General features: G+C 43.8%; 1 protein-coding gene across 2 annotated transcripts in view; it reads left to right on the plus strand.

Annotated features, from left to right (window-relative positions):
• The window catches only part of LOC126483878 (high affinity cAMP-specific and IBMX-insensitive 3',5'-cyclic phosphodiesterase 8A), a 1,729,999-nt gene that overhangs the window by 644,008 nt on the left and 1,059,190 nt on the right, over positions 1 to 26,801 (plus strand). The gene's annotated exons all lie outside the window — the stretch shown is intronic.

The raw sequence follows: 26,801 nt of genomic DNA on the forward strand, positions 1-26,801 counted from the left end.
GGCATAATGTATCCCCACTCCCTAGGAATTGCGGGGGTTGAACTCGTCACCTTGCCTTTCGCGGACAATGCGCTTACCCTCCGAGCTACCCACCCTTCCTTATAGATCAGTTCTGCCACTACTTAAGCTACTTTCCAAACTTCTCAAAGGTTCTCCTCCATACCGCATGGGCTATTGCTGAGAATTGGTTTAGCCACAGCCCAAGGATTTGCTCCAGAGTTAAGCTTTTATTCTGCAGCGACATATGCGCCATTTAGAAACTTTCCTGCAAATCATGGGCCGGACCGTGACTCGAACCCAGGACCTTGCTTTTCGTTTGAAGTGCTCTTACCGACTGAGCTATCCAGGCACGACTTATAAGCCTCCCCGCACTCATCACTTTCGCCAGCATCTGTCTCCCACCTTCAGTCGCCTAAGCTGTGTCCAAGCCATTTCTTGACAATATCCTCAGGAATGTTAGCCTCGCAAGGTATGCAAGAGATCTTCTGTGAAGTTTGGAAGGTAGGAAAAGGGATACTGGTGAAAGTGAAGCTATGAAGTCGACGTGAGTCGCGCTCGGATAGCTCAGTCACCACCAGTTCTGCCCGGGAAAGGCAATCATATATAATTTCAATACTTCACAGTAAAAACAAGTTAGGGCCGAAATAGTCATTGACAACGAAAAAACGGAACTAGTTGACAAACTGCTTTATCTTCGCTGTTACGTTCCAGTTTATACATGGCATTCTAAAACGGAAAATTAAAAGTAGCTGAAAAGACACGTAATATATCAAGGGAACGCAATAACAACGTTGTTGTAGACATTTGAGTGTTGGACACTTACTAGATGACAGCCCAATTCGACGAAAGTGCAGTGATAAGTTTCTGAGACCGTAAGCTGCAGCAAATTTCTTGGTACAGATATGAGATATCAGGAAATTAATAAACATATTTAATCTGAATGAAGGAATGGTGAAAAACCGTTCGTGATACAATTGTAAGAGCTTGTAACAGGATTACAAGAAAGGTGAACACCAAAGTTTCTCCTGAAATGCAAGACAAAACACGGCTGAAAGACGATCAGTCGGCCAAATAAAAGATGAAAAGAAGGAAATGCTTGAACGAACAAACAAGAGATGATTTAACCCTTCATTTTGTTGCTGTTATGCTTGTTTTTGTTGATGATGAAGTTGACGACGATGATGATATGACCATGATTATCATTTACGACGATATTAATGCATTCATGGAAACTGTCCGGTTTCAGATATGCGGTTGGTAAACCTTTTCTGAAGAATGGTAACAGGAAAAAACGGAAAATTGTCCATTTTCCTCACTGGCATCTTTTGATATTGTTTTATTAGGCAACCATTCTCGACATCTCAACCGCCTTCAGACTGGTGAGGAAACTTTATGACAGGTGAAAACTTTCACCTCACTGGAAAGTACCTTCAGACCGGTCGCATGAATGACCACGTGTAAAATGGCTGTGAGCACTATGGGATTTAACATCTATGGTCATCAGTCCCCTGGAACTTAGAACTACTTAAACCTAACTAACCTAAGGACATCACACAACACCCAGTCATCACGAGGCAGAGAAAATCCCTGACCCCGCCGGGAATCGAACCCGGAAACCCGGGGCCACGTGGTATGATGTATAAGACAAGACAACCATATTAGTATCTGCTTCCGTAGATAATCAAAATTCATGACCGGTGGGCTTTCTTTTTGAAATTCCATCAACGCCTTATGAGCTTTTGTTTTTTAGGGTTTTTATAATTCTTTTAATTTCAGAGTAGGATGTTGGCGCTAGTTCTACGATTGTAATGTTTTAAATTTTTTATTGACTTAACTGCTGCAGAAATAAAGGATGTCAATCCTCTTCTACGCTACTGAACTGGAAACAACAACAGTTTCTAACGAGAATGGCAAATATAAACTGCACTTTACACGTCCGCATGAGTAGTGAATAGGAGAGGAAACTTTATGACAGGTGAAAGCTTTCACCTCACTGGAAAGCACGGAGTCTCTTTATCTATTCTTATCTCTTCTGCCACTGGATGAACATCCGGCACAAAATCGATGGAGTACATAGCAACACAAGTTTAAAGCTGCTGAACACTTTCAGCTCATTTATATTCACTCACTTTTTTGCGTTTTATGATATGTGTTAAAAATACTCAAGATACGTGTGCTACTATAATTGCTTATTTATGTACTTCACTGTCAGTCAAAGGTAAATGAAAGAGCAGGTGAATCAGTGACGTAAAGAAGGCTTTATTATATCCTGGAGGATGGCATGAGCCGGCCGAAGTGGCCGAGGGGTTCTAGGCGCTACCATCTGGAACCGAACGACCGCTACGGTCGCAGATTCGAATCCTGCCTCGGGCATGGATGTGTGTGATGTCCTTAGATTAGTTAGGTTTAATTAGTTCTAAGTTCTAGCCGACTGATGACCCCAGAAGTTGAGTCGCATAGTGCTCAGAGCAATTTTGAGGATGGCATGAAGTGACATCAATAACATCTGTACATCAGGGTTTTCAGAAAATGGAAAATTTATGTTTATTGTCAACTTGCTTAATAGTAAGGACTAGGTAATTAATGGAATACTCTTCTTCTACTTCCGTAGTAAAAGTTATTTTTGGGTGCATGCTGTCAATTGCTGGGCAAATGTGTTAACCTCTTTGGTGTCACCGTCTAACGGTAATAAAATAACGTCGAAATAATGCTTATAGTAACTTTTTTCCTAGTATGTGTGGAAAATCGGCAAAACCGATACTAAAATTGGCACTGCAGAATGTACAGAACTAACAGAATGTTTAGAATTTTTTTTAGCTCACATTTTTTTCAGTTTCAGTGGTAAAATATATTATCAAAAGATGGCCTTGCTATGTACAACAGTTTGGCTGGCACCTTAGCACGTATTTTTATGAATGTCAAGTTTCCACAGCAATAAGAAAAAAACGTTACGTTGGAGATATTTTGTTACTGTTAAAGGGTGACACCAATGAGATTAACGCGTCTGCCCAATCAGTAGGCAGCATGCACACAAAAAGAACTTTATACTTTACTATTAACAAAGCTGACAACAAACATAAATTTTCCATTTCATAAAACCCACATGCACAGACATTATCATCGGTGTCAGTTCAAGCCGTCCTCCACGATGTAAAAAAGTCTTCTCTACCTCAGTGATTCACCGGCTCTTTCGTTTACGTTTGCGCAACAACGAAATACGCAAGTAATTCGGTATTAAAGCAGATTGTAATAGCCAATGGTTTTTCTTTAAATGATATTATGAACCTGTACAATAGGGTAAAGAAACAAAAGCCAAATAGTAGGCAAACGCACACTCAGCGAGGAAAGAAAAAATAGTGTAAATGATGTTACGCACCCGTACAACAGGCTAAAGAAACAAAAAGCAGATAGTAGGCAAACGCACACTCAGCCAGGAAACAGTACTAATAAAGAAAGAATGAAAAATTTTCCAATGCATTTCAAAAGCAATGTGTCGACAAACAGAGAAATGTTTCAGAAAAATCTACGGTTCCTAGATAATTGTTTAATCCGTGATCATGTCGTAGCTTCTCTCTCTCTCTCTCTCTCTCTCTCTCTCTCTCTCTCTCTGTGTGTGTGTGTGTGTGTGTGTGTGTGTGTGTGTGTGTGTGTGTGTGTCTGTGTCTGTGTATGTGTATGTGTGTGTGATCAGATACTTTGATCAGATACTTGACATCCAGTCCTGTATAAAGATGCCTTGTAGATTTAGTGCTACATCCACTTTCTGAAATGACTCTGTCCCTCTGTTAGATTTTGTTATCATATGGGAAGTGATAATTTTGATGAGTAGCTGTTACATAAAGTTTAGGAAGCTGATCTCTAGCTTTTAATTCGTACACTCCTGGAAATGGAAAAAAGAACACATTGACACCGGTGTGTCAGACCCACCATACTTGCTCCGAACACTGCGAGAGGGCTGTACAAGCAATGATCACACGCACGGCACAGCGGACACACCAGGGACCGCGGTGTTGGCCGTCGAATGGCGCTAGCTGCGCAGCATTTGTGCACCGCCGCCGTCAGTGTCAGCCAGTTTGCCGTGGCATACGGAGCTCCATCGCAGTCTTTAACACTGGTAGCATGCCGCGACAGCGTGGACGTGAACCGTACGTGCAGTTGACGGACTTTGAGCGAGGGCGTATAGTGGGCATGCGGGAGGCCGGGTGGACGTACCGCCGAATTGCTCAACACGTGGGGCGTGAGGTCTCCACAGTACATCGATGTTGTCGCCAGTGGTCGGCGGAAGGTGCACGTGCCCGTCGACCTGGGACCGGACCGCAGCGACGCACGGATGCACGCCAAGACCGTAGGATCCTACGCAGTGCCGTAGGGGACCGCACCGCCACTTCCCAGCAAATTAGGGACACTGTTGCTCCTGGGGTATCGGCGAGGACCATTCGCAACCGTCTCCATGAAGCTGGGCTTCGGTCCCGCACACCGTTAGGCCGTCTTCCGCTCACGCCCCAACATCGTGCAGCCCGCCTCCAGTGGTGTCGCGACAGGCGTGAATGGAGGGACGAATGGAGACGTGTCGTCTTCAGCGATGTGAGTCGCTTCTGCCTTGGTGCCAATGATGGTCGTATGCGTGTTTGGCGCCGTGCAGGTGAGCGCCACAATCAGGTCTGCATACGACCGAGGCACACAGGGCCAACACCCGGCATCATGGTGTTGGGAGCGATCTCCTACACTGGCCGTACACCACTGGTGATCGTCGAGGGGACACTGAATAGTGCACGGTACATCCAAACCGTCATCGAACCCATCGTTCTACCATTCCTAGACCGGCAAGGGAACTTGCTGTTCCAACAGGACAATGCACGTCCGCATGTATCCCGTGCCACCCAACGTGCTCTAGAAGGTGTAAGTCAACTACCCTGGCCAGCAAGATCTCCGGATCTGTCCCCCATTGAGCATGTTTGGGACTGGATGAAGCGTCGTCTCACGCGGTCTGCACGTCCAGCACGAACGCTGGTCCAACTGAGGCGCCAGGTGGAAATGGCATGGCAAGCCGTTCCACAGGACTACATCCAGCATCTCTACGATCGTCTCCATGGGAGAATAGCAGCCTGCATTGCTGCGAAAGGTGGATATACACTGTACTAGTGCCGACATTGTGCATGCTCTGTTGCCTGTGTTTATGTGCCTGTGGTTCTGTCAGTGTGATCATGTGATGTATCTGACCCCAGGAATGTGTCAATAAAGTTTCCCCTTCCTGGGACAATGAATTCACGGTGTTCTTATTTCAATTTCCAGGAGTGTATTTGGGAGGACGCTGGATCATATCCCTGGGGATCCCAAAACGATCCTAAACGAACGATTGCCGATTTTTTTCCAAATAAGTTGAAAGCAGTCTTCGATCTCTACACTAACTTGATACAAATGGGCTGAATAAAAAGTAGTGGCAACTTGGATATAATTCATACCAGATTTGACTGACAGGCGTCCACTGTATTACATGCCCTCAACATAATCACCCTGCATCTCAATCATCTTTCCCCACAGACTTTGAAGGCATCGTACACTTTGAGTTCATCCATCTCTGTCGATGTCTGGCAAGGAGGGCCCTATGACACGGATGTTGTCTTTTCCTGTGTTGTTGGGCGAGACAAAAAAAAATGTTCAAATGTGTGTCAAATCTTATGGGACTTAACTGCTAGGGTCATCAGTCCCTAAGCTTACACACTACTTAACTTAAATTATCCTAAGGACAAACACACACACCTATGCCCGAGGGAGGACTCGAACCTCCGCCGGGACCAGCCGCACAGTCCATGACTGCAGCGCCTAAGACCGCTCGGCTAATCCCGCGTGGCTAGGGCGAGCCACGACAAGGTTCTTTCATGTTAGCGAACCGGACGTGGTCACACAGACTCATTTCATGCAAATACGGTGCATGTTCCATTGTGTCCCACCGCCGCTACGCAGGGGCTCCTGCAGGGAGTTCCCCGTCTGGCTTCGTGTATTGTCATGAAGGATGATGGGATGCAGCATTGTGCCCTCCGATCACCCGCCTCTTCGATCTAGATCCACGCACGTTGTTCGTGTTTCCCAAACGTACTGTTTGGGTGTCTGACCCGGCCTCCCGCGCACTCGGACAGCACACTGACGCAAGTATAGCTGTCGCCGCACGCTGCACTGCATCAACCGACCTTGTACCATCAGCGAGAGACAGAGGACAAGCCATGTGATGCGCACCATTCGTATTACAGCAGTGTTGCCACTACCTTCTATCCAACCCCTGTACCAACTTCACTGACGTTACGTATCTTTACGAAGCTACTGTCCACTTCACCGAATCTGCTTATTAGGCCTGTTACCGACGTTGTTCCGCCACCACCCTGGTTTCGACTGAACTGTTGTTTCTAGAACTTTTTCGGACCCACATGAATCGCGGATACTGCTTTAAGTTAATCGATCACAGTATACACTGACAGACAGCCTTTTCTGATGATGCACTGCCTCACATTTTCTACATAAACGACGCTAATATGAACAAAATTAAGCCATTCATACAAAACATAAAGCAAATATAATAATAAAATGTAGCGAACCCCATTCATTCAGTGGTTGATTGTATTTATGAGAGCAATTTTTCTCCTCAGTTCATGTGAATACGACGACTGCAGTTTACTCAATAATTATTCCGTAAACAAACATTTTATATTATTCTATTGAAATACCTAAAATTCGAAGCGTCGATGAATACAGTCTGGATCCCGCCAACATAAACTAACGATTAATTTAATCCCATCAAATGTGCCTCTTTTTCGGTTCAGATCCGGTCCAACAGACTCGGTGGGAATATGAGAGGAGACTCAAAGCAACGACTGAGAAACAGCCGGGCGTGCCACTTAGAAGGTGTGCCAGTGGAACATTAAGTTCCGTACCACCCTCCGACGGCGGAAATGCAGAGGAGTGGTACACAAATGCGCCAATCCTATAGGGAGAGTGGGGAGAGGCTGGACGAGAACAGGTCACTACTATTAATTACACGGAACAAATATAATACGAGTTTTTAAATGGACTTATAGGCCGAGTGTTATATTACAATACAGCATCACCGGTCTACCTGTGTTGGTGAGGCAGTAAATTTCCACCGCGTCACTGCAATTCACTTTGGAGGTGTGGCGGTGGGACTTGGAGTCCCGTACCACCCTCTGACGGTGATAGTACTACATGAGCCAGGCAGAAAAATTTTGCCTACCATGGGCGGGTGAAGGTGTAGCGGTGGGACTTGCAGTCCCGTTGCGATGCGTAAAATGATTATTTGTACTGAAATGATGCAAATCCAGCTGCGAGTGTAACTACGTATGCCCTGCGCTGCAGCCGGCCGGGGTGACAGAGCGGTTCTAGGCGGTACAGTCTGGAACCGCGCGACCGCTACGGTCGCAGGTTCGAATCCTGCCTTGGCCATGGATGTGTGTGATGTCCTTAGGTTAGTTAGGTTTAATTAGTTCTAAGTCCTAGGGGACTGATGACCTCAGATGTTAAGTCCCATAGTGCTCAGAGCCATTTGAACCATTTTTCTTGCGCTGCAAAACGCAAACATATTTGTTACTTTAAAGTACTCTGTAGTTCACCTTACCATATAGCTTCACTGAATTGCTTTTCTTTACTCAGTTGATCGTATTGCTTTAGTATGTTTCATTTTACTAGCTGAAATCGTCTCTGCGAGAACTATAATCTTCATACCGTGGTAAACAATTTCTAATTATTACACTGCGATATCTCGAACAAAATGACCTCCATGCGAACCACAGCAGATTCCGAAAACAACAGTCATATGAAATCCAACTCGTGCTTTTCTAATATGACATCCTGTACCACGTTATTTTTACAGTACCACATTTATGCTTATTGTCAGCAGAACGATCGTAAGAGGTATCAAGAGAAATTTGTGACTGGACTGAGGACTTTTTGTTAAGGAGGACCAAAGTTATCTTCGATGGAGAGCCATCGGTAGATGTGGAAGTAAATTCGGATGTGCCCAAGGGAAGTGTTTTGGTACCCTTGCTGTTCATGTTATATGTTAATGAACTTGCAGATAATTGATTAGTAACTTCAGACTTCTTCCTGATGATGTAGTTGTCTATAATGTAGTAGGCCTGCTGCCTGAAAGAAGCTGTGTGTAGCGACAGTCAACATTTAACGAAGAAGGAAAAATTGAAGCTACTATAAATAAATTACAGCCGTGGGAATGACTTTTTTATTTCAAATGACAACTATAATTCAGTTTCTAGTTTCTAGAAATTATCTGATTTTAATATAAACTCAGTTATTTAATATCTTGCATAGCATTTGCATAATTTATGGCGATGTTTTCGTGAATAGCTTCTACAAACTAACCCATGTAGACGTGCTATCAGAAACCATTTTATGACGTATAAGTGAAGTCCTAGAACTAATTTCCACAGGACACGTTACTTTGCCGTTATCTTCAGACCGAACCGTAAAACTAGTGTTGATGGAACAAGTTACTGCGAAATTTAGACTATTTTACAGAAGAAATCAGTTAATGCTGTGAAACCATTTGTCACTGGTGTGCATGAGAGAAAGTGCGGTCTGTGCTAGATTACAAGAACAATAAGTATATGAATAGACACATAGATGTCGAACATGATCTCGGGTTACAATTTTAAGGAATACATCCCGATATTAAAGAGCTTCTTTATGAGACGCAGCATTAAAATTCCCATTAATTTTTTGTACCACGTAACAGTGCCATGAGTAGTTAAACAGTTTATTGTGTTGAAGCTTTGTGAAGATATAATTTTTAAGGCATCCGGCATTTCAAAACTAAATTTGAAAATTAGACTTGTATTCGGGGGAAGTGGAAGCTACATTCCCCACCTGAGCATCCAAATTATCGATATCCTTGGTTCCCTAAGTGTTTTTAAGGCAAATTCCCCAATGGTTCCCTTGCAGAAGGAACATCCAATGTCCAGCACCATCCTTCACAGTGTACAGGGAAATCTTGTTCTCGCTTTGTAATGACCTCGTCATCGACTGTGCTTTTAAGGATAAAATCTTCACTTCACGCTTTGTCTTAATCAGATTCACTGACAAAAACGTCACGACTTTTTACACTGGTGTTCTACAGAGTGAGCATCAGTGCATAACGTCTTAGTAAAGTATTTCTCGTCGCAAAAAAAAAAAAAAAAAAATAAAAAAATAAAAAAAAAATAAATTTAAAAAAATAAAAAAAATTATGCCATAATTTCTTCTGTAAAAATAATGGGAGCTATCTGTATATCTTCAAAGATACCACACCGCGCATTAAAGGACAGAAGATGTTTGTAATTGCACTTCCCCGTGACGATCAATGTGTATTTCGCACGTCATTGGTTCCAATTAACTGGTGTTATTCGTGTGTGATATTTCGCGCTGACTGCCCATCACCTAGCATATATGAGTAACAAGGTGCATAAATTACGTTTTCGACGTCAAATATACTAAATAAACGTAATTAATTGGTGTGGTCCCGTCGAGTCTTCGGTGGGGGGAGGGTTGGTGGTCGGGTGCGGAGAGGGGCAGTTACGCCGAGGTTTGTGTACACAGTGGTTGTACGCTGCTGCTAATTTCTCGTTATATACAGTAACAACAGCAATCTTCCAAAAATTTATTATTTTTGCACTGTTGTTGCAATCATTAACCAGAATCTTTTTAGCTACTTCATATCACTTAACCGCTGAATGTGCAACACACAATGCCGGCTGGGTGGCCGAGCGATTCTAGGCGCTACAGTCTGGACCCGCGCGACCGCTGCGGTCGCAGGTTCGAATCCTGCCTCGGGCATGAATGTGTGTGGTGTCCTTAGGTTAGTTAGGTTTAAGTAGTTCTAAGTTCTAGGGGACTGATGATCTCAGCAGTTAAGTCCCATAGTGCTCAGAGCCATTTGAACCATTTTTTTTGCAACACACAAGTTATGCTATCGTGGAAATGATTCTACTACACTAAAAGTCGTGAAATATAGGATACATTCCTTATTCACCAATACTGAGCATATGTGACACTTCCAGTGAATAGTAATACTGTAACTTTTTCCTTTCTTCTTGGTTGTTATATTAATTCTTTTTCTGGTGTTAACCCCAACTGCAACAGACTGCATCGGCGAAGGTCTTAATAACCACGCAGTTAATGGCAGAAGCTGACGAAATAGTGTACAGGGCTGCCGTAACAAGTGATTCAGTACATAGAAGGATATCGTGGGCGATGCGAGTGCTGTGTTAGGGGAAGGAATAGAAGACGTATGTACGTCAGAATACGGATTCGATGGAAGAAATTAGATGAGAGAGACTCCTTGAGATCTGTAGTAAGTTTTAGCTAGTCGTAGCAAGCACGCTATTCGACTGAGAGGTCAGCTGTGGGCCGGCTGTGGGCCGGCTGTGTATTCACTGGGGCGGCCAGCTGTGAGAGGGACTGTGACAGGCGAGTTGAGCTCAAGTAACGGCGGCTATCAAGCCACGAAGTCCAGCGATCGTCTCGGTTTCCCCAGGCAGAATGACGGTTGTTTTCCAGTGGCGTGGACGCGGGACGAGCTAAGAAAGAGGGGCCAGTGACTTGGAATGTCGTCACCAATATAATTTTAATGAAGTACGTAAAATTCGTTACAAGCATGCTAGAGAAAATTCAATGACAGCTCTGAAAGAGTGGCAATGGGACGAGCTAGAAGAAGCTTTAATAATTGAAAATTATTGATATTATTACCATAATTGTTTGTAATAAAATGTATACTATGTGATCAAAAGTATCCGGACGCCCCCCCAAAACGTACGTTTTTCATATTAGGTGCACTGTGCTGCGACCTTATTCCCAGGTACTCCACATCAGCGACCTCAGTAGTCATAAGATATCGTGACAGAGTGGAACGTGGTAAGGTGATTGGGTGTCACTTGTGTCATACGTCTGTACGCGAGATTTCCACACTCCTAAACGTCAATAGGTCCAGTGTTTCCGATGTGATAGTGAAGTGGAAATGTGAAGGGACAAAAAAAAATGGATCAAATGGCTCTAGCACTATGGGACTCAACTTCTGAGGTCATTAGTCCCCTAGAACTTAGAACTAGTTAAACCTAACTAACCTAAGGACATCACACACATCCATGCCCAAGGCAGGATTCGAACCTGCGACCGTATCGGTCTCGCGGTTCCAGACTACAGCGCCTAGAACCGCACGGCCACTTCGGCCGGCGTGAAGGGACACGTACAGCACAAAAGCGTACAGGCCGACCTCGTCTATTTACTGACATTGACCGCCGGCAGTTGAAGAGGGTCGTAATGTGTAATAGGCAGACACACCTAACCAGATCATCACACAGGAATTCTAAATTTCATCAGGATGCACTGCAAGTACTATGACAGTTAGGCGGGAGATGAGAAAACTTGGATTTCATCGTCGAGCGGCTGGTCAGAAGCCACACATCACGCCGGTAAATACCAAATGACGCATCGCTTGGTATAAGGAGCGTAAATATTGGACGATTGAACAGCGGAAAAACATTGTGTTGAGTGACGAATCATGGTACACAATGTGGCGATCAGATGGCAGAGTGTGGGTATGGCGAATGCCTGGTGAACGTCTTCTGCCAGTGTGTGTAGTGCCAAAACTAAAATTCGGAGGCGGTGGTGTTATGGTGTGGTCGTGTTTTTCATGGAGGGGGCTTGCACCTCTTCTTGTTTTGCGTGGCACTATCACAGCATACGGCTACATTGATGTTTTAAGCACCTTCTGGCTTCCCACTGTTGAAGAGTAATTCGTAGATGGCGATTGCATCTTTCAACACGATGGAGCACCTGTTCATAATGCACGGCCTGTGTAACATCCCTATAATGGACTGGCCTGCACAGAGTCCTGACCTGAATCCATTAGAACACTTTTGGGATGTTTCGGAACGCCGACTTCGTGCCAGGCCTCACCGACCGACATCGGTACCTCTCCTCAGTGCAGCACTCCGTGACGAATGAGCTGTCATCCCCCAATAAACCTTTCAGCACCTAATTGAACGTATGCCTGCGAGAGTGGCAGCTATCATCAAGGCTAAGTGTGAGCCAACACCATACTGAATTCTAGCATTACCCTTGGATGGCGACGCGAACTTGTTAATTATTTTCAGCCGGGTCTCTGGATACTTTTGATCACTTAGTGTAACACCTCAACCCATAACGGAAGTCACACTTGTGATAGAACAGATGAAAGAAGATAATGCAGGCAGTATGATTGACGGATTATTTTTCTAATTAACCAAATATAAAAAAAACGTTATAAACAATTTAGTTTATTTGCGCAAATAGTGCCATAACAGTGGAATCCTCCACAGAGACACAAATCTCTTATCTGTATGAGTTCCTTCTTTAATATTTCAATAACTTTCGACATGTATTTAATTATAGTTAAGATTTATAAAATAGGTCAAGCTGGTGTTTTGCCTCAAGTGCCGGATGTGGCAATTTATATGTTGGAGATTTGTTTAAGATTGTTGAGATATTGTACAAGTGAGTTTATTAAGAGATTGCAAAACGACTGCAAATATTTCTGTGTGTTTTATCATAAGTATTTATATGAAATTATTGTGAAAATTACGAATGCTGATCGGAATTAAAGTATCTCACATGACCGAATCTTTAAATAAGCGTGAAAGGCGGAGCTCTTGTTCTTTCTCCCGTCCTCTTGCGTATGGATTTTTGGTTTCGTCTGAAGTGGTTAATCTTACGGGAGGTGTGTGTGCAGGGAATGCTATTTTCGTGGACCAGGATTTATACATTACTGTTTAGGGTGTTATGCTTTTTTCGCGGGCGGGGGGGGGGGGGGGGGGGGGGGGGGGGGGATGTGGACGTACATAAAAGTTAAAAAATGTCAGTTTTGAACAATGTTATTATCCTTCGGGATTTTATCCAATGGATCCGACCTCAGTATATTTTTTTAAAATTATTCGCTAATGTTTCGCTGCTAAAGTAAGGTTTTGGCATTAGCATTGTTCGTCGATGGGCTAAAGAGCCACCCCGAATTGATGATGGCAAGCCACGCTCAAAGTTAATAGCCATACATTGTCCACATTCTGGCGGAACTTAATATTACGTCCTAAGTCTTTCTATCAAAAAAGGTTACATTGCGTCAGGAAGAGGAACAAGAGCCTCTGAAAAAAAAGAAAAATGTCATAATGGTGAGATGGAGACTGTGAAATCATTCATTGGATCGTAAAATCTACCCATTGTCTAAGGATAGCTAGCGTCTTTGGTTAGTAATCAAAACGTCCCCGGTCCCACCACCACTGAAATTTTTGACTGTTAATCAGCATTGGCGGCCGAAGACTTTCGCCGTGAGAAGTCACTCTCATTCTGCCAACGGCCTTGTCGAAGAGGGCGGAGGAGTGGACAGTGGTTGAGGGCGCTATTTTGCCCTTGGGATGGGAGACTGCCCGTCAAGGCGTAAGAGTCAGGAATGATCAACGGCATGAGAATGCAGAAGGCAATGGAAACCATTGCATTAAAAATACATAGCGTGTATCCACAGGACATGTGACCTGTCAGTGAAAAATTGTCAAGATTATCTCTCCACTGGCAGAAGAACAGTCCCCCATTCGGATCTCCGGGAGGGGACTGCCAAGGGGGAGGTGACTGTGAGAAAAAGATTGAATAACCAATTAAAAGGATTACATTCTACCGGTCGGGGCTGGGAATGTCCGAAGCCTGAACGTGGTAGGAAAGTCTGAAAAGGGAAATGCTAAGGCCCAATCTAGATATCGTAAGGGTCAGTGAAGTGAAGTGGAAAGAAGACCAGGATTTGTGATCAGATGAGTAAAGGATAATATCAACAGCAGCAGAAAATGGTTTAACGGGAGTAGCATTCGTTATGAATGGGAAGGTAGGGCAGAGAGTATGTTACTGTGAACAGTTCAGTGACAGGATTATTCTTAAAAGAATCGACATCAGCGGTAGTTCAGGTATACATGGCGATGTCGCAAGCCGAAGAACAAGAGACAGAGAAAGTATGTGAGGATATTGAGAGCGTAAAACAGTACGTAAAGCGAGGTGAGAATCTAGTAGTCATGGGGGACTGGATTGCAGTTGCAGGGGAAGTAGTAGAGGGAAAGGTTACAGGAGAATATGGGCTTGGGGCAAGGAATGAGAGAGGAGAAAGAGTGAGTTCCGTAACAAATTTCAAGAATCACAACAAGGCGAGGTATACTTGGAAAAGACCGAGTGATACCGGAAGAATTCAGGTAAATTTTGACCGGGTGAAGGAATTCTGCTACTTTGGCGGCAAACAAAGGCATAAAGGACGACGAAGGTGGAAATAAGAATCAGTTTGAAGCTATTGACAGAAATTTTTGAACACGTACATCTGGAGTACAGAATCGTACAGAAGCAAATAATGTACTTTGGGGAAACCGCAAATGAAGAGAATCGAATGTTTGAGACATGGTATTACATAAGGATCCCGAAAATGAGGTGGACTGATAAAAAAATGAGGAGTTTCTCCGCAGGTTCGTCGAGTAAGGAAACATATGGAAGGAGGGATAGGATGATAGAACATGTGTTAAGATTTCAAACAATAATGTCCATGGTGTTGTGTACATAGTTCCGCGTAGTTAGCGCGTACACAATTTTCCCAATAGAGCGCGCCTCGCTAAGCACTTTTTTTTTTTTTTTTTTTTTTTTTTTGTGTAGTGTGGACTGAAGAGATCATCCTTGATGACTTATTCTTCTAGGATGGGATGTAAGGATAAAAGCAAAACACTTTATTTATTACACATTCAGTTAGGCTTGGGTACGCAATGGGTCCTTTAGCCTGCTGTCTTTGGTGATGTCTATCTGCTGTGGAGGGTGAAATGTGTCAAGGCTGTTATGTGTGACTGCTTCCTCGTGTTATGACAGATTGCCTATGGGGGTGGGGGGTTAAACGTTATTGACTTCGGTACTCGATACTTGTGCCATCTTGCAGGGTTTACCGATCCTACCGATTCTAACTGTTGAACTTCGTCCCTAAGGGCATCGACCTTGTAAAAAGCTCGTAGAGCCTTGTCATGGACCTTCTCTTGTATAGTGGTCTCGTGGAGTGCGGTGCGGATGTCGACGTTTCTTGTCCACCATGGAGCTCCTGTGATCCATCGATAGCAAATGTTTTGCAGCGCTTGGAGTTTGTTGTAGTTGGAGACGCACGTAGTTCCCCACGAAGTGGAGCCATACAACATTGTGGGTTCCACCGTTGCCTTATACAATTGGAGTTTAGTCTTAGGGTTGAGATCCTTACTCTTCAGGTGCGGAATCAATGACCTGGCCATCTTCTGGGCTTCCGTCTGCTTGTCGTCAATATGCTGCGTAAAGAGTAATTTTTTGTCAAGGTAGACACCGAGATACTTCACTCCCGGCGACCATTGGATAAACTGGTCAGCTATTTGGAGTCTGTCGTTCAGAACTGGTTTCCTCCGTGTGAACAGAACGGCTGCCGTCTTCGTCGGGTTGATCGTTATCTTATTTTACAGCGCCCAGCGTTCCATTACAGCAAGTTGCCGTTGCATCCTAGCGATTAGCTGGTCCAAGTGTCGTCCAGTTGTCAGAAATGCCGTATCGTCCGCATAAAAACTCGCCGTAGCAAGGGGGACTGTTGGGATGTCATTTATATGTAAGTTGAAAAGCAGAGGCGAAATGACAGAGCCCTGCGGAATTCCTGCGGAGATCAGTTTCATTTCGGAGTTTTCCTCGTCGACTCGGACATACAGTTTCCTGTCCTGCAGAAAGCTGTCTATGAGTCTAATGTAACAATCCCCAATAGGGGTAGTGCGATGCAGTTTGACGATAAGGTTGGGCCGCCACACCTTATCGTAAGCTTTTTCGATGTCAAGGAAGACACCAATCGTGAAGTGCTGCTTGTTGTATCATTCTTGTATCCGTACGGTGATCCGTAGAAGTTGAAGTTCGGCAGATAACTTGTCCTTGAAACCGAATTGTTCGGGTCGTATAACATTATGCGCTGTAAGCGTGTCAAGGAGCCTCTTCAACAGCACTCTCTCGAGCACCTTGCCAAGGGTCGGCAAGAGGCTAATTGGCCGGTAACTGTTGGGTTCTGCTGGGTCTTTACCTGGCTTGGGTATTGGAACTACTCGGGCCGTCTTCCATGCCGTAGGAAAATATCCCTGCAGAAGACAGCTGTTGAGAATTCGGGTAAGGAGCACAGTTGGCTTCCTGGGCAACTGTTTCAAATCGGTGTTGCTTATGGAGTCGTTGCCCGGCGCATTATTCCGAGTCTTCCGGATAATTTTACGGATCTCTGCTGGTGTGGTGAGTTGTGGGCGGCTCTGCACAGGCGCAGTACGAAAAGCAGTCCATTCTGCTGTAACATCGGCTTCCTGTTCTTTCAGGCGGACGTCGTTCACGTGGGTCGCTGGTGTAGACATCTGTTCTTGGTAAGTCGTAGCATACAGCTCCGCCTGGGCGAGTTCGTCATAGAGGAGGCCATCTGGTCCTCTGATGGCTCGTTTAGGTGGCCGCTGGTGTCGTATGTTCTTGACTACCTGCCACTCGTTCTTGGTTCGAAGTAAGAATTCATCCATCATATCTTCCCAGACCCGCTGTCGCCACTCGGCCACTCTCCTGTGCAGTTCTCGTGTTAAGACGTGTGTTTCTCGTCGATCGATCGGGTTTCTATAGCGGAGCCAACGTCGCCTGCTCCTGTTTCTCTGTGTCTTCAGTTCTTGGAGTAGAGGCGGGAACTCGTCGAAAGCTACTACAGGGTAGACGGTGTGAGTAGTTGCCCTCCGTTTGGCTACGTTTATCTTCTACGTCAAAGTTTGTACCGCGATGTCGATGGCTTCCGGTGTTGAAACGTCCTGCGTCGGGCAGATATTGTTGTCAAGATATGTCCGAAATTGACCCCAGTTCAAGGTTGGCCGTTGCGTTTTCCACTATGCTGATAACAGGTCGCTGGTCAGACGAAAGATCGTCGACGGTGCGGAGCTGGAGGTTCGTCTCAATATTTTTGATGATAGCAATATCCAGGACGTCTGCTTCTTGCCGATCGACGTAAGGAATCCGTGTGGGCTCTCGTGGGCCATGGACTGTGATGGCCAGTTCTTCTTCCATGGCAATCAAAGTTCGTCCACGAGGGTTCGTACGCCGGGAATTCCACGCTACGTGCTTGCGGTTAAGGCCACCTCCTAGGAAGATTTTGTCAAAATTGGTGAATATACTCCGTAGGTCGTCTGGCACCAGGTTTTTACCGGGGCTGTTGTACGCCGCAATGAAAGTGATGTTGCCTGCCGCCGATCGAACCGTTACTGCTGTTGCCTCCAGATGTTGGAGGTGTGGTGATGGTGCCACAGTTCCCTTATAAGCAGAACTGCGGTCCCTTCACCTCGTTGGCCTTGTCTGTCCGTTCTATAGACGTACATGTTACGAAATCGGAGCTCAGTTGTTGGACGAAGGTGCGTCTCCGATACAAGTGCGATGTCGATTTTGGAACGTTGTAAAAATTCAGTGAATTCTGTTTTCTTGTGTTTCCATTCCGTTGGCGTTCCATATACAGATTTTCAGGTTTCTCGTGGTTCCAGGGCGATCCATCTTAAGGTGTTCCAAAGGCCTTCAATACACTTTCGATTAAAGAAAGTATCCCCACTAGTTGTTGCTGCACGGCGGTGAGAAGTTTCGCGACATCAGAGAGCGCTGGAGCTATAGAGTCCATCAAATGAGCTGGTGAGACGTAGGTTTCCGGTTCCGGTCGGCGTGGTGATGCTGCGTGGGCGTATGAATAACGCTGGCGGTGCTGTCGAGGTGGGTATGCTTCAGGAGGAGGCTGTGTTACTGGCTGCCGTGTCGCCGCCGGCTGTTCTTGTGGCGTTTGCTGACTGTGGGGCGGAGGGTGTGGCGTCAGGTTGGAGTTACGTATTACACGAGTCCTCCGTTGAGAGGGCTGCGGGGAAGACCGTTGTCTGTATTTCCTGAGAAGTTCCTGGTACTTCTGGCAGCCACGCCATGTGGCAGGATGGTCCTTTTCACAGTTAGCACATTTCGGCGGAGCCCCTCGGGGATGAGTACATGCCGAAGGTCTGTGTTGCCCTCCACATCGAACGCAGCGAGCAGGCAAGCTGCAATAATTAGCTGTATCTTCGAATCGCTGGCAGTGGCGACATTGAACAGGTCCTTCTTGTCTGTTGTAGGTTTCAATAACGACTTTAGTATATAGAAGGTATTTGATGTCGTAAATCTTGTAGTTTTCCTTTTGGGCTGGTAACGTGACACAGTAAGCATCTTGAGGCCGTAATTCCTTCGTGTTGTCGTCTCGATTTTTAAACTGGTGGACGTTGATGACAGGGAAACCCTTCTCTATCAGTGCGTCTTTCAGTTCTTCCTCCGTAACTCGGCAGGTAGACGTTTGACAACCACTTTGAGGTCCTTGTCCTCTGCGGCCTGATGTGTAAGAAAGTGGATGTCATTCGACACAAAGAAATTGATGGCCCGCCGTTGATCTTCATAGGAGTCAAAGTGATATTTGATCCTGTCTCGTTGGTAGATGGCCTTAAGACTGCTGTCAATATTCGCTTTTACCGCCTTGTTGAGGTCCATGTAGTTCTTGGTATGGTAAATAGTAACGGGCGGGACTTTGCGTAGTAAGCTCCGGCCAGAGCCACCTGTCCCCTCTTGATCTGCTTCGAGATTGACGTCACTCGTATGGTCCATACGTTCTGGAGCATCCGTAGTATCTTTCGTCGCAATAGCCGCATAACGGTTGGAAGTCTTCGGTTCTTCTGGACGTTGTCGCTTCCGAGAGTTGTTCTGCTTAGGAGAACCGTTGAGTCGTTTTCTTTGGCGAACTAGTGTAAAAGCGCCCTCTCCGTCGGTGGGCTGCATGGTCCAAACTTCTTCAGAGGAGACTCCCTCCATTTCGTCGTCGTCTTCCGGAGGAGAAAATTGTTCCACGTCGTCTACTTGTTCGTCAGGCTGTGAAGTAGGAACTGTACTAGTGCGGTTGTCGTATACTTCCTGACTTTGCGGAATCATGTGCTGTATTTCACGTTTCAGTTCCCGTTGTTGCCGATCGTTCTGTTAGCTGATGTCTCTCGTCACAGGGGTTTGACGTATGTTGTCCGCTGCTCTGCATTCGCATGGTGCTCGTCGTGGTCCTGTCCTCATTATGTTGCCTTTCAGAATCCGTTGTCGCTGCAGGGGTCGTCGCCGTTGTATCCGTCCTGTGGGGAGCGGCCGCAGGGACGGCCGGCGGGGCAGGCCCCACCGACCGGCCAGCGGACGGCCCCGGCGCGACCCAGTCGGCTGGCTCGGACGCGCGCGTTCCGTTGTCCGCACTCATCGGCATCGCGCGCTCAACTGCTAACAAGGGAACCTCCCCATCGCACCCCCCTCAGATTTAGTTACAAGTTGCCACAGTGGATAGGCCTTGAAAAACTGAACACAGATCAATTGAGAAAACAGGAAGAAGTTGTGTGGAACTGTGAAAAAATAAGCGAAATATACAAACTGAGTAGTCCATGGGTCGCATAGACAACATCATGGAATATGTGAGCTCAGGAGCGCCGTGGTCCCGTGGTAGGGTGAGCAACTGCAGAACGAGAGGTCCTTGGTTCAAGTCTTCCTTCGAGTGAAAATTTTACTTTCTTTATTTTTGCATAGTTATTATCTGTCCGTTCGTTCAATGACGTCTCTGTTCACTGTAATAAGTTTAGTGTCTGTGTTTTGCGACCGCATCGCAAAACCGTGCGATTAGTAAGATGAAAGGACGTGCCTCTCCAATGGGAACCGAAAACATCTGATCGCAAGGTCATAGGTCAACCGATTCCTCCACAGGAAAACACATCCGATATATTCTATGCGACACTGGTGACGACATGTGCGTCACATGACAGGAATATGTTGTCGATCCACCTAACTTGTACACTTGGCGAATGGGTAAAAAGATTCTTCTACCTTGCCCGATTTAGGTTTTCTTGTGGATGTGATAATCACTCCAACAAAAGTGATGAAAACATAAGAGTTTGTCACATACATTGAAAATAAAAAGTTAAAATTTTCTCTCGATGGGAGATTTGAACCAAGGACCTTTGGTTCCACGCCTGCTCACTTTACCATGAGACCAAAGCGCTCTTGCGCTTCCTGTCTCCTGGATGTTGCCCATGTTCACACGAACTACTCAGTTTGTATATTTTGCTTATTTTTTCACAGTTCCACACAACTTCTTCTTGTTTTCTCAATTGATCTGTGTTCAGTTTTCCAAGGCCTATCCACTGTGCCAACTTATAACTAAATCTGAGGGGGGTGCGATGGGGAGGTTCCCTTGTAAGCACCACAGCGCAGGCACAGCGCTCGTCCGTCTCCGCACTACGAGATGGCGCTGTCTTAGAGACGGACCAAATTCTGCTTCCACCGATCCGCGTATTAATATGTCACGCAGCCAATGAGATTGCTGCTAACGTAGAACCTTTTCTCCTCACGGATCACACTCGTGCAGTGATACCTGAACACATAGATTCTGCGCCTAAAAAGATTGTCATATTCCTGTACATAGTCATGAAGATAAATGTATAGACACTTTTGTCAAGTATCAGAGATATATAAGATTAAAGTACCAGTACCAAAGGAACTTCAGACTGTCAACTGCAAATAGCATCCAGAACCAAGTTAAGTAATTTTATGCTTGTTATTATTATTTTAATAAATGTGTGTGAAAATTAATCAAGTTCTGTTTAAAGTTCGTCACCGTCAATCTGCTACTCTAAGCGTGCAAGTGGCATTTCTATCGTCTGACCTAACGGCAGAAGATATACACGCCACGATAAGACCACGAGACATATTGCTGACACTCGCCTATTTCGTTAGAGCGACAAGTCAAATAATCTGATGGTGTGTGTACCGAAGGTCTTACAGTACGCACACCACACATGGTCAAGAGCGAATCCTACAGGACAAAAGGGATAGCTGAAGGCAGAGATTGGAAATCGTAGTGGACTGCATCACATCAGTTGAAAGTCTGATAACCACCGAAAAATGGAGTGTTCTTTCTCCTCTCTCTCACTCTCTCTCTCTCTCTCTCTCTCTCTCTCTCTCTCACACACACACACACACACACACACACACATACACACACAGATTCATTGATAGTCAATTGCTCTCACTCTTATTTTCAGTAGTGAATGTTGAGCATTCTGTGACACAGTTTAGTGGCAAAACAGAAGTTGGTATTGCAGCGGTTCAGCTGACGAAAATTGAACTACACAGTATTACTTAAACAATGGACATATCGAAAGAAATACATTTCGGAAATCATAAAGAATAGAAATTCTTTCGTGTGAATTGCTCTGGCTCAAAATACTCCGATGTAAAATCCCATGACATGTACTCTTTAGATTAGTAATTTCCATACACCGAGGAAAAAGATGCAGATGAATGAAGATAGATTAATTTGATGTGACAATAAATCAAATCGCTATGGCTATGGGGAGCGAGTGCGACTCTGAATGGTACTCCACTACCAAAGCGGTAAACTTTGTAAGGTGGGCATGTCATTTTGACTTTTGTTAAGTTATCGATGTGCGCGTCAGAGAGAGAGCAAGTGATGTTATCGTTAAACAATCTTCGGTCCTTCTGTGACGCAGTCCTTACCTCTGCGAGGTCTGGTACATTCTTAGTTGAAGCGAGGTAGGTGATGGACATATTCAGAAGTGCTGTGTTGACTTGTGATTGTATCCATTGTAAGGGACAGCAAGGATGAGTATTATGTATACATTGCAAGGCGAAAAGAATATAAACTTTGAATAACGTTATTATTCTTGAAGAGAATATGTTTGAGGTAAGACTGTAGCACTGTGTAGCTACATTGTCGTAGTTATTATTGTCAGCTAGTTCATTTTGTTCACCTGTTCAGAGATGATAGAAAGACCACCCGACTTCCCTGAGTCATGCATTAACATATCAAATGATTAAGCTGTTAACATTGTACTCTTTTTAAAACATCGTTCACTTCCGTAAGCATGGTATTTTTCAGACCAATCTTATGTGTGAAGATCAAGCAAAGTTTTGCTTTGTGTTTTGAATACATACTTGTTTCTAAAGTCGTTGTCTTGGAATATCATTTCATAGGAATAGCTACTCTCCCCATCCCACAGTTTAAAGAAAGTTTATCATTACTCATTATCACATTGCACCATGTGGCATGAAATAATTCCAATATTGTTTGGAAATTTTATTTAAAAATAGAAATCTATCTTATCCACTGCCTGTTTGCTGTTGTACTTTCGAGAAATGTGCAATAATGTCCTTAAGAGGGAGGTAAGTGGAAATTTTGATTAGGGCCAGACAATTGTTTTACTCCCGTTGTGCATCTAATGTAGATACAAGCTGTATTCGAACTAGTTACATTTCAGTCAGATTCTGTTTAGTCAAAGGTCCGCGTATGAGTTTTAGTTGGATAACAGTTTGTGGGTACATAGTTTTGGTAATACGTAGACCTTTCATAGAGTGGGTGGTAAAATTGGCCTAAATTTCAAACAGAAAGGCGTAGTGGGGAACTTACAACGTCCGTGTTGAGAAAAAAGTGTGCAACTGAAATGCTGCAGGCTACGGATGTTTAGGATTTTTCAAATATTATCTTATATCTTTGGAATACTAGTGACTCATTATATTGATCATTAAAGCTAGAAAAACAATTACCTGCCAACTGATTCGCTTTTTGAACGACAAATAAGAGAGCGAGATCGACGAAGGGTGCACTGCAATTAATTTCAATGCGTCATGTTAGCTAATTCATCACAGTGCTCCCATTAAGACGTGGTTGTCACAGAAGTTAAATTTCATAGATTCTGTATGGCTTCCACATTCACATTTATCCGGCAAATCATTCCCGTCGATCTGATGTGCAAAACTGCTATCGCATGCGCCGACAATAGCAGCCAGCCCTCTCCGGGTGGTCACGTCCCGTGCTTCTAACCTTCAGGTCGATTTATAGTTGCCAGGCATTTCAGCATTTCTAAAATGGTATAAATCGCTCCTCAGAATGCCGCGGAAAGCTGCTTTTCCACCGCATATTTTGATCTTCTATATATCTTTGGACGGCGTGTACAAATGGATCTTGTCACTGCGACCTGTTGAGCGCCACTCCTTGCATGTTAATAGTGTGGGGTTCTAGTCGCTGCAAGCCGGGATCGTATAATGAGGGCACACAGAGAAGGCACTGACTTGTTTCGCGGAAAACGGTTAGCAATCACATCTACCACAAAAAGTTGTCGCAGAATACTTAAAGTCACATGTTTTGCTGAAGGAAAGCATTGTAAATGTAGGTCTCTGTTTTGTTTGTGACATAGTTTCCAGTCCGATGATTTTTACATTAATATTGACTAACGTAATTTACATAGAGAATCTCCCATCTATCGGATACGTCGTTTATGATAGACCTTACAATTTATATTTTAACAAACAAAGCTACTCCTTACTCTTATCGTCGTTTTCTACTAATCTCACGATGAGTGCGACCAACACCACCACCACCAACACCACACGGCTACTACTTTCCTATTACTTCTACTATGATTTGTACTATTACTGGTACTAATGCTAAATTCTGATCTGGTAACTGCGTGTATTTCAAGTAAGGTCAATTACTTCCATTGACCTGCGTTGGATTTGAGATAAAACCAACTGTATTTTTACAGTTTTTTTTCATTTTTTAGGTATGTCTTTCTTTTCCACCATTGATGAAAAGAGTTGTTTGAGGGATTTCGGACTTATTTCAGTTTGTCTAAACTGCTACACACTTATTTCCTTTTTGTTGCTGTTGTGATCTTTAGAAAGAAGACTGGTTGGCTCTGAGCACTATGGGACTCAACTGCTGAGGTCATTAGTCCCCTAGAACTTAGAACTAGTTAAACCTAACTAACCTAAGGACATCACAAACATCCATGCCCGAGGCAGGATTCGAACCTGCGACCGTAGCGGTCTTGCGGTTCCAGACTGCAGCGCCTTTAACCGCGCGGCCACTTCGGCCGGCAAGAAGACTGGTTTCACGCAGTTATTCATACTAGTCTCTCCTGTGCATGCTACGGTATCCACTTGAACTCCCATATTGTAATGAAACATCGGTCTCCCTCTTCTTCTATCCGTTAGTAAATTTACGATTTCTTAATACTTCAAGATGTTTCCTGCCAACTTCTCTCTTCTTTTAGTCAATTTCTTTTCGCTCTGATTCAATATTTCATTACTCATCTGATTTGCCCATCTGATATTCATTACTATTTCTCTTTCTTATGACAAGATCCTCCTGAAGTATTCTTGTCTGGAGATCCTAATGGCAGACTATTTTACCTGCGAAACGTTTTACCTGAAAGAATAAATCACAAGGAAGACTTACGTACATGTCTTCGGGAAATATAACGGCCGTAGTTTCTCCTTGCTTTCAGCCAGCAACAGTGCCAAAAAGAAGTTGCGTTTAATGTGACTGTGACCGGCTTACTATAAGTTTTGGTTTATTTTTGACATAATCAGTTTCTTATGACACAATCACAAGTGGCTTCGGTGTACAAACGCCGTATTCAGATGTTCACAAGTGAAGATCATTTTATAGAGAACGCGCGCATATAGTGCAAAGAGTAGCGAAAGAAAAGTACACTTAGTTTTAGTACAAGCTTTTCATTTTTCTATTGCAGCATATGAAGACTAGCTAAATTCGTCTCTTTCGTCACATGGTGACACCCATTTCAAAGCAAAGTACAATTTGAGTTCATAGTCACTAACAGGTCTCTATATCACACACTTATTAACTCTTCATGCTGAAGAAGTAAATTTCACACATGAATATGGGTGAGGATCAACCTTAACCTAATAATGTTGCAACAGTGTCCGAAATGAACTATGTACAACAAAATTTAAACGTAACTGAAGAGTGAAAGAGGGTTTATCAAACAAAAACTACTTTAAATGGATGATATATTTGTTCGACCTTCAGTGGGACTAAACCGCAGAAGAAATCTTTGAACGCTTTGGTTTTATGACTCTTATCACTTGTTACTCGGCTGTATGATATATCTGCGGATCCACAGAGCCTCTCGATTGATAGTAGAGCAGTTTTAGAATTGTTTCGGTACGTGGTCGTCGTTGTATACTGTTATGTCAGGCGTGCAGTACACAGATGAAACAACTTCTCGGGTATCAGAGAACCTATTGTCACACACGTTGTGACGTCTCCTAGAGAGCCCTATAAAAATTAAACTATACCCATACCAGTAGTGTAAATGTAAAGTGTAAACAAAGTGCAAAACTCAATGTATATCTGTCGATAATAACCGCAGCTAATACAAGAAATAACTATAAAACCTACAACTTGTCAGTATGATACTTTTTGAGGTAAGAATGATAATAAAATATGTATTTTAGTATCAAAGAGTAACTATACAATGTAAAGATTTTCTCTATAACCATGCACATCTTATCTCATCGAGGTTAAAAAAGGACTTGGTTCAAAGATCGAATGCTACTTTTGTTTCTGCTGTGAAAGAATTGAGTCGCTTACCTGTTCTGATGCACTAAGTATTTGATGTACGTATTTTCTTTTATAATATATGGTAAAAAGTGAATTTCTCATGTGTTTATTCAAATCGTATCCCTCCCTGTGGAAATATTTAAGTGAAATTAATAATTTAAAATGAACTGTGTAGAAGATTGCCCATCTCACTTTCTTTTGTAATATGTTGCACAGGCGCCCATTACGTGGAGTTTAATTAAATATTAGGCTTCACACTCAAGTTGACGTAATAAATACTTTGAATACTGATAATAATTTTCAATAATTAATATTTGCAAAGTTCATTTTATGAGAATTTTTACCAGACTGCAGGTATAGATTTAACTGCAGTCGGCAGAAAAGCTTACGTTTGCTTCACGATATCCTTGAATTTGCAATTAAATTTATTTCTGTCAGGCAAATTCTTAACGTAAAATGAAGCCAGCGTGCTGTTAGTGAAATTATTTGTCGTGAGTACAAATTTTTGCGCTACTTAGGTGGTTATATCGTCTCTCTCTTCGCAACAATTAATTTAACGGGCAACAACAGGATATTTTCACGCTGCTTCTGATTATGTTTGAGCTAGCCACGAGTTTAGATCACGTAATTAAACCATTGCAACCTTGTTTATCGTCGGCGTATATGTAAGCCGCATTACGAACGTGCAGAATATACTCTACGCCAACACCGTATTAAATATCCCTCACCTTTCCCCCAACAATCCCGACCACATTTTACATTAAAATCTAAACATTTTAATGCCAAAGAGCACCGACGGACGATATATATCGTGAGTATTTTTTAATTAGGGAAATTCCTTGATAGAGCGATAATTAAGTACGTGATTTGCTCTGAGGGGTGAGTAGTTCAGCTAGAGAGGGGAACATTTGCCCCTTCGGGGCAGAAAGGGAAAATGGATATATGGTATTAGATAACCGCCGGAGTCTCACCGGTAAGGTTCTGAATATCGTTCTAGTATTATTATTAAGTACAGTAGCAGCGTATAAGGGGCGAACAAAACGTTTTCGTTTGAGAGCATTGCTGCAGCATATATACAATCCAGCGCGACTCCGATGCGGGAATACAGGGTGAATCGCAAGACATAACACCTCTTTTATTTTCAAGTATCGAAACAAGGTTTTCGGAAAATTATAGTATGCTAAGGGGCTCGTAATTTAGAGTGTGATAAATTTTATTGACTCTTGTATATATCATATGAGTTCTCCATTTCCTTCTTGAAAATGATACAAAGTCTGCTCGCATCCTC

Source organism: Schistocerca serialis, chromosome 6 (assembly GCF_023864345.2).
Source record: "Schistocerca serialis cubense isolate TAMUIC-IGC-003099 chromosome 6, iqSchSeri2.2, whole genome shotgun sequence".
NCBI classification, from domain to species: domain Eukaryota; kingdom Metazoa; phylum Arthropoda; class Insecta; order Orthoptera; family Acrididae; genus Schistocerca; species Schistocerca serialis.